We start from the raw sequence: 9,497 nt of genomic DNA on the forward strand, positions 1-9,497 counted from the left end.
CGCTGAACTAGAATAGAAAGGCGGGGATAAGAAATTGTTCAAGCTAGCCAGGGTGCGGAAGCGAAGGGCACGCGATGTGGATCAAGCGAAGTGCATTAAGGACGAGCATGGAAAAGTATTGGTAGAAGAGACCCTCATTAAATAGAGATGGCAGTCGTACTTCCATAAACTCTTGAACGAAGAAGGAGACAAAGAGATTGTGTTGGGAGATTTGGAACATACAGAGAGGCTTCACGATGGTGAGTGTTGCAGGAGTATTTCGGTAGAAGAGGTTAAGGGTGTTGTGCGTAGGATGCGCTGGGGAAAAGCGACCGGACCTGACGAGATTCCTGGTGAGTTTTGGAAGAGCACAAGCTCGGTAGGTTTGGAGTGGCTGACTAGGTTATTTAATGTCATCTTTAGGACAGCGACGATACCTGAAGAATGGAGGTCGAGCGTACTGATCCCTCTATACAAAAACAAGAGGGATATCCAGAGTTGAAACAACTATAGAGGTATCAAGCTTCTAAGCCATACTATGAAAGTATGGGAAAGAGTGGTGGAGATGAGGGTTAGGAGAGACGTGTCTATTTCAGAGAACCAGTTCGGATTTATGCCGGGACGCTCAACTACTGAAGCCATCCATCTTATGAGGAGACTGGTGGAGCAGTATAGGGAGAGAAAGAGGGACTTGCATTTGGTATTCATCGATCTAGAAAAGGCTTACGATAAAGTTCCACGAGAAATACTATGGAGATGTTTGGAGGCTAAAGGTGTACTGGGGGCGTACATTAGAGAGATCAAGGATATGTATAAGGGTGCCAATACCAGGGTAAAGACAGTAGGAGGAGATTCAGAGCACTTCCCAGTTGTGATGGGGTTACATCAAGGATCAACCCTTAGTCCGTTTTTATTTGCCTTGGTGATGGATGGATTGACGCGACAAATTCAAGGTGAGGTGCCATGGTGTATGCTTTTTTGCGGACGACATAGTCCTGATCGATGAGACTCGTATCGGAGTTAACGCTAAGCTGGAGGATTGGAGACACACCCTGAAGTCTAAAGGATTTAAGCTGAGTAGGACCAAGACAGAGTACTTAGAGTGCCAGTACAGTGAGACACCTCAGGAGGTTGGCGCGGAAGTTAGGCTTGGTGGCCAGGCTATTCAAAAGAAAAGTAGTTTCAAGTACCTAGGGTCTATTATGCAATACAGCGGGGAGATTGACGACGATGTCACACATCGTATTGGGGCAGGATGGATGAAATGGAGGCTTGCTTCTGGGGTGCTTTGTGACAAGAAGGTGTCACCACAACTTAAAGGCAAGTTCTACAAAGTGGTGGTTAGACCGGCTATGTTATATGGGGCAGAGTGTTGGCCAATTAAGGTCTCTCACGTTCAAAAGATGAAAGTAGCCGAGATGAGAATGTTGAGATGGATGTGTGGGCATACCAGGAGCGACAGGATTAGAAATGAGGCTATTCGGGATAAGGTAGGAGTTGCATCGGTGGAAGACAAGATGCGGGAAATGCGACTTAGATGGTTTGGGCATGTGAAGAGGAGAGACATAGATGCCCCAGTGAGTAGGTGTGAGAGGTTGGCCATGGATGGATTTAAAAGAGGTAGGGGTAGGCTGAAGAAATATTGGGGAGAGGTGATTAGACAAGACATGGCCCAATTACAGCTTACTGAGGACATGACCTTAGATAGGAGCGTGTGGAGGACCCACATTAGGGTAGAAGGCTAGTACATAGTCACGGTATTCTACCCTATTAGTAGGTGTTTTAGTGCACTATAATTTCCTTTTTGGAGGACTCAGATTAGGATAAAAGGCTAGGTGATTCATCCTTTGCACCATAGTAGTTGTAGTTCTGCTCATTGTTTATTGTCATTTGATTTATGTATTGTATTGCTGTTTATAGTTGTGGCTCCGTTGCACTTTGACTATCTTATTTATCTTATCTTATCTTATTTATTTATAGTAGTTAATGCATCTTTCTTTCCGTACCACTCTACCATGACTTTCTCATTTTTTTGTTATTTCTTGTTTTTATCTTGTTTTCGATATGCTTGTCCTTATCTGACTTTTTATCTTGTTTTCTTCTCTTAAAGCCGAGGGTCTTCCGGAAACAGCCGTCCTACCTTGAAAGGTAGGGGTTAGGTCTGCGTACACTCTACCCTCCCCAGACTCCACATTATGAGATTATACTGGGTTTGTTATTGTTGTTGTTGTTATTATTTAAATTATAATTTATTGTATTATTTAAATTTATTATTAGATAATGATGAAAAATGTCATTTTATATAACGATCGATTTGGTGTGATCACTCGTTATCTTAATATTTTCTTTTTACTTATATTTATTTATTATTTAATAATCTTATTTTATCTTTTTACACTATATTTTTATTGTAGCTCTAACTCGTACCCTAATTTTTAATAATTTTATCATTCAAATTGTTGATATGTAACATTATATAATGATGAAGAATGATACAATCTATCCAAACGTTAACGATAGAGAATGATACAATCTATTCAAAAGTTGTATTCATTAAAACAATACAATACAATACATTATAATACAATATGATACATTGAAACAATATTTAATAACCATCCAAATAGAGTTAAGTAAAAAAAATCATCTCATGATCTTAAAATAAACATATATAAAATGTATCAAACATTTAGTTTTGTAGTCTTAAACAATAGGTTGAACCCATTGGTGGCCTCCTAAAGTTGGCACCAAGTTTCACTTCGACACCTTAACTAGGTTTTGTTCATTTTAGACACCTTATAAAAAATTTCACTGTCATTTTAATACTTTTTTGGCAATCACCCAAATATACAAAGTGTGTGTAATACACTCGCTAATGATGTATCAAAGTGGTGAATCAAACGAAGACACATGACATATATATCAAAAATGATTCTCAAATAATAATTTTTGAGTAGAAAAAAGTTGTCACTGACTTGATGACATGTAGCATTTTAAACTCAAATAATAATTTCTTTTAAAAAAGAATCCCCATCCCAGCCCTCTTTTCCACACCACTCACCCCAATCTCAACCGCTCCTCCAGCCCAGATCGTCCTCTCCACCCCCACCCACCCCAACCCCAACCACTCCTCCACCCCACCAGATCGTCCTTTTCATACACACCCACCCCAAACTCAACCCCTCTCCCACCCATATCATTTTCTCAAGAAACACTTTTAAAAGAATTCAATTACTTTGAAAATTATATTTGTACAAAAGCACGATTTTTTCTTCTTAATTTCTAAAAAAATCAGTTATTAATTAACAATGAAAGAATTTTTTATTTTTTTTACAATTCTCGTATGTGCAGAGGATTCAAACGTGAAAAAGAAATATGGTGATTGTTTCATAGTGCTGAAATTTAAACTTAGAAAATCAATCTAAGTTAGGAAATCTTGTGGGCTGAAATTCACTTCACCTTTTTATATGTGGCATCATTGAATCTATTTCACTATAAAAAAAGTTTAAGTTTGGGAAATGATAGCTAGAAAATGGAGAAGAAAAAAATATAAAAATAGTGAAATAAGGCTTTTACGCGCAACTAGTGTGTGCATCACACTCACTATGCCATCTCAGCAAAAAGTGTCAAAATGACACAGAAGAATCCTACATAAGGTGTCTAAATGAACAAAGCCTAGTTAAGATATCTAAGTGAAACTTGGTGCCAACTTTACAAGGTCATCGATGGGTTTAGCCTAAACAATACCAATATCAAGTGGATAGTTAAAACTAAAATGTTATCAAAAAGAAGATAAGATTAACAAATTGAAACAAGGAAGTATTTGTTTCCTCGTATTTATGGAATGTATTTTAGGTTATCTTAAAAAATATTTTTCTTATTAATGTTGTGAGAATAATGAGTGGATGTCAATATATAACTTTTCCCCCACGTCCATTATTTTCCACTAACATATTTTACTCAACTTTTCCTACTTTATTTTGGCTATAAATAGCCAACGGCTATGTGCAATTCATAACACAGATCAGAAAAATATAATTATCTTTCTCTGCATTTGTTTCTAATTTATATTTTCCTTTTTGTTTTGCTAAGTTAATTTATTTCATAATACATTATCAGCATTAAACTCTAATTTTTTCAGATAAATTAACTTCTATATCAGGTATATTTATTGAAAAAATTTAATTTTAGTTATCTTTGTTATTTCTAAATTAATTTCTATCTCAGTTTTTATCATTTCAAATTTATCAAAACTTGAGTTTGTGGCACTTGACATTACCGAAAAAAATTATTTGTCATGGTTCCTTGATGCTAAAATTCACCTTGACGCTAAAGGTCTCGGTGATACTATTAAATAAGAAAATAAAGCATCAAGCCAAGATAAAATAAAGATCATGATTTTTCTCCGTCATCATATTCATGAAGGAACTGAATTTTTAACTATGAAAGACCCTCTTGAATTATGGACTAATTTGAAGGATCAATATCACCACCCAAAATTTACGGTATTACCAAAAGCTCGATATGACTGGATACACCTTCAATTTCAAGATTTTAAAACTGTGACAGAGTATAATTCTGTTATTCATAAGGTAAGTTCCATGTTAAAATTATGTGAAGATACTATCACTGATGATGACTTACTTGAGAAAAAAATTTCACTTTTCACGCTTCAAATGTGTTGATACAACAACAATATCGTGAAAAGGGGTTTAAAAAATATTCTGAGTCAATTACATGCCTACTTGTGGCCGAGCAGAATAATACTTTGCTGATAAAAAATTATGAAGCCCGTCCCACTGGGTCTGCTCCATTCTCTGAAACAAATGTTGTAGCAGCACATAATCAGTCTGAATAAAGACAAAATAATTATTGCGGTCGCGGCCGTGGCCGTAGTCGTGGACATGGTAGAGGACGAAACAATTATCGTCATCATGATAGAAATAAGTATGAGAACAATAAAGTTCCTCAAAATAATCCTTCCAGAGGTAAATTCAATATTTATCACCGGTGTGGTATGAAGAGACATTGGACACGTAAATATCGTACGCCTGATCATTTTGTGAAACTTTATCAAGTCTCTCTCAAAAGAAAAGATAATAATGTGGAGGCCCACTTAACTTTTTGGAATGATGATAATGAAGCAACTTACTCAAATAAATATGAAGATATTGAGTCAAATCTTGCTTATAAAGATGCTTTTGAAGGTTTACCAAATATTACTCATTTGGAAGCTGAAGACTTTATGAATATTGACTAGAAAATTGATCATCTAACTGGAATAAATATTATAAAAATAGTTATTGTTTTCCTATTATGTTTGATATTATGTTGTCGTTCGTAAAAATGTTTTTTAAGGCAGTGCAATTTTTTAAAGTTTCTTATGTTAGTTTTTCACGTTCTTATAATGCATTTTTTTGTTTATGAAGAATATGAAAATTCCCCAATCATCAGTTGGATCCAAAATCAATAATGACGATATGTGTCTTATTGATAGTGCCATAACACACACTATTTTAAGAGATAAAAAATATTTTTCTTGTTTGATTATAAAAGAAGCTAATGTTAATACAATATCTGTAGTAAGTGTCAAAGAAACTTATTAAGTTTCAAAGACATTCGTCAAAATGATTATCATTTTGAGACTACAAATGATGAAAAGAATAAATATCTTTACATTACTATAATGATGTCGGGCAAGAAGTTTATACTTGAAAAGTTACCCGCTCTTTCATCTGGATTATACTTCACAAGTATTAGCATTATTGAAACACATGGCATAGTAAATCAAAGGCTTACTAACTCAAATGATTTTATTATTTGGCATGACCGATTAGGCCATCTCGATTCTAATATGATGCTCAAAATAATTGAGAGTTCACATGGACACTCTTTGAAGAATGAAAAGATTCTTCAATCTAAAAAAATTTCTTGTGCCTGCATGTTCTCAAAACAAATTGATTACTAGACCATCAGTAATCAAAGTAGAATTGAATCTCCGACATTTCTAGAATGTATACATGGTGATATATGTGGGGTTCATTCACCCATTATGTGGATCATTTAAATATTATATAGTTTTAATAGATGTATCTACAAGATCGTCATATGTGTGCTTATTATCAACTCGTAATATGACATTTGCGAGATTACTTGCTCAAATAATTAAGTTAAGAGCACAATTTTTAAATTATGCAATAAAGATAATTCGTCTTAATAATGCTGGTGAGCTCACATCTCAGGCATTTAATGATTATTATTTGTTCACTAGGATAACATTTGAGCATCTGGTTGCTCATTTTCATACTCAAAATGGACTAGCTGAATCATTGATTAAACGTCTCAAATTAATTGCTAGACCAACGCTTATGAGAACAAAATTTCACATTTCATTATGGGGTCATGCTATTTTGCATCCAGCAAGTCTTGTGCGGATCAGACCCACAAATTATCATAAAATCTTCCCATTACAATTGACTTTTGGTCAGGACCCGAACATTTTCTATCTTAGAATGTTTGGATGTACAGTGTATGTTCCAATTGCTCCATCACAACGTACAAAGATAGGACCCCAAAGAAGATTAGGGATATATGTTGGGTATGAATCTCCTTCTATCATAAAATATTTGGAACATATGACTGGAGATTTATTTATTGGAAGATTTGTTGAAAGTTATTTTGATGAATCAGTATATTCAGGGATTATCACTATCTCATTTAGATCCTCGTACAAATACAAGTGAACTCGAAGTTCAAAAGATAATTTATTTGCAAAATATTGCAAATAAACTGCCAGATGCATTCACTGACCTATCAAGAGTTACTAAATCTCACATTCTAGCTGCTAATGCTCCAATTCAAGTTGATATCACAGTAGGACAATTAATTAATGTAAATGAGTCTAAACCACATTTAAAATATGGTAGACCGATCGGTTTCAAAGATAAAAATTCTCAAAAAAAAATGAGCAAATAATCAATATGGTCAAGATATGAAAGAACCTGCTCAAGAAGAGCGATGAGACATAACAATTGATAAAACTTTGGAAGAGGTTAAGGCGCCTGAAAATGATGAAGAAATTTCAAAAAATTACGTCTCATCAGGAAAAATATGAAATCGAAATAATGTAATTGTCGACAATAATTTTGTTTATAATGTTGCTATTGAAATAATGTAACAAAATGGGATCTTGAACAAAAATCTATCGATGAAGGTAGACAGAGGAATGATTGGTCAAAATGGAAAGATGTAATTCAAGTTGAATTGGTTTCGTTTGAAAAACACGAAGTTTTCGGACCGATAGTCTGAACACCTGAAGGTGTTGACACCCAATTTTGACCCTCCACAACATAAATGAATAATCAAGTTTCTTCATTTTAAACAATTTAAAAATAATTAGCTTGCAAGAATCTAAAACTATTTTTAATTACTTCTAAGTAATTTTTGACATTTTTTATAATTTTTGAATATATATATATATATATAATTGCCTTTTATGGTTATTCAAAAATTGTCTCAAAAAGATTTTGATTTTTAACTAAATATTTTGTTAATTAGTTTGACTTAATTAATAGTTTTATATTTTTAGTTAACTAGTTTAAAATTAAGTTAATTATCATACTTTGTCAAGATTAAGAAGCTCGTTAATTTAATTAGTGTCAATTCATCTTATTTAAATTTTAGCCGAATTTTCTGATTAAATTCACTTTGACTAAATTCGAAATTCGAATAGTTATAGTTTAACTGTATATGATTGAAAAATTGCAAAGATTAACCATTTTTAGCTCTATCCTTTCCCAATTTTATACCAAACAAAGCAATTTTTTTTCTTTTACCATTATACTCACACACGTGTCACACCATTTCCAAACGCATGTACCCACCCTCATCGCCTTCTTCCTCAATTTCTCGAACAACATCCCAAATCCGTTGTCTCAACAGTATTATCTTCCCTCTCTCTATCTATGAAATCTAGAGTCCTCAATTGTTGACTTTGGATTAGAAAAATCTCCCTCAAATTAAATCTGAATCAAAGGTCATCAAAATCAAATCCAGATTATTGAGGATGTGTTTTCATCTCTTTTGACTTTTATAAAATCTAATCCTTTTCCCTCTCTCATATGGCTCATTTTGAAATTGAAATCGACTATTTTTTGTTATAAATATCGGCACTTGTTTTCAAAGAAAGGGGGACCCCTAATCAAGAAAAATTCGAGAAAACTAGATCAGTAAAGTTTTGGTCTGTGTTTCGTTGTTGTTTCTCGAATCAGGACTGAGTGGTGGCGGAAGTTTCTTCATTTTCAAGCTCATTTCGTTCCCAGAAGCTGCCCGGAAAAAGGTAACAATGTTTTTCCCTTTTTATTGATTTTCCTTCCTTTTCGTGTTGTAAATATATTAGATTTGTGAATAACTAACCTATTTATTTTCCAATTTCATTTAGCTTTTGTCTTCTGTGTGCTTAATCTACCTTTTATCTAATTTTAGATTCTGCATTTATTTGCTAGAAAGTGTATGTTAATATCTTAGGATTTGCTTGGATCTTGACGTAGATCTCTTAGTATAGGTTTAGTTCTATTGGCTTGTGTTCTTTAGTTCCCGTATAGCTTCTTATAACGAAAAAGTATTTCCCTCCCTTAAATATCGTTTATATTCACATTCAAGTATACTTTAGTCTAAATCAATTTGTTGTTCAGTTGTGATCTTTTTTCCATCTTTCTGCCCATCTGGGTTTCTACTTGTAGCTTCAATATTAGTGTAGTTGTGGTTAGCCGCCTTCTTCTTTTTTTTTTTTTGCATGAAATCAATTCTTGTTTGCTCCATTGCAATTGTACGCAGCTTAGTATTTTATTTCGTCATGATATACTTTTGTATTTAATTTCAAATGAAAGTTTCTTATGTGATTTTTGTTGTTTTTGATACATGTGCTGTTGGATGAGTCCAATGGACTCCCTTGTCTCTCCTTTGCATCTAGATATCGGCCCCGAGGCTCAAATCTTTTCTTATCGAGTCAATTTCGTCAAATGGACCAAGGAGCGAAAATGAAAGCCGATATTATAGGTGTTAGAGCAAAAATCGACTGATATACCATCCATATATATCTGATATACTAGGAAACAGGTGGCTGGATACATTGATATACACACATATACAATAGAATTAGGCCAAAGACCCAAAACGCAGGTGACCCAACAACTTAATCCAGATGTACAAAAACTAAGTGTTGGGCCAGATTTTCATGTGTTAGTTATATCTTATTTATTTATATTGATTCGGATTGTAATAATTTATTTGCTTATGTTATTTATGTGTGCTTAAATATTAATTTTAGTTTGGTTTAACTTCATTAGATTCCCTTAAAGGTGAACTATTTCATGTTAATTCACTCTTTAAATGATTTTCTACCTTTACTTGGTCATTTTGATAAACTTAATCGTCGGAAATCGCGCGTTAGCGACCATTTTGAGTGCTTAACGCATTTTCAAAGTGAAAATAAGAACTTCTTACCCATTTTTTCTAAA

Source organism: Solanum dulcamara, chromosome 1 (assembly GCF_947179165.1).
Source record: "Solanum dulcamara chromosome 1, daSolDulc1.2, whole genome shotgun sequence".
Lineage (NCBI taxonomy): Eukaryota > Viridiplantae > Streptophyta > Magnoliopsida > Solanales > Solanaceae > Solanum > Solanum dulcamara.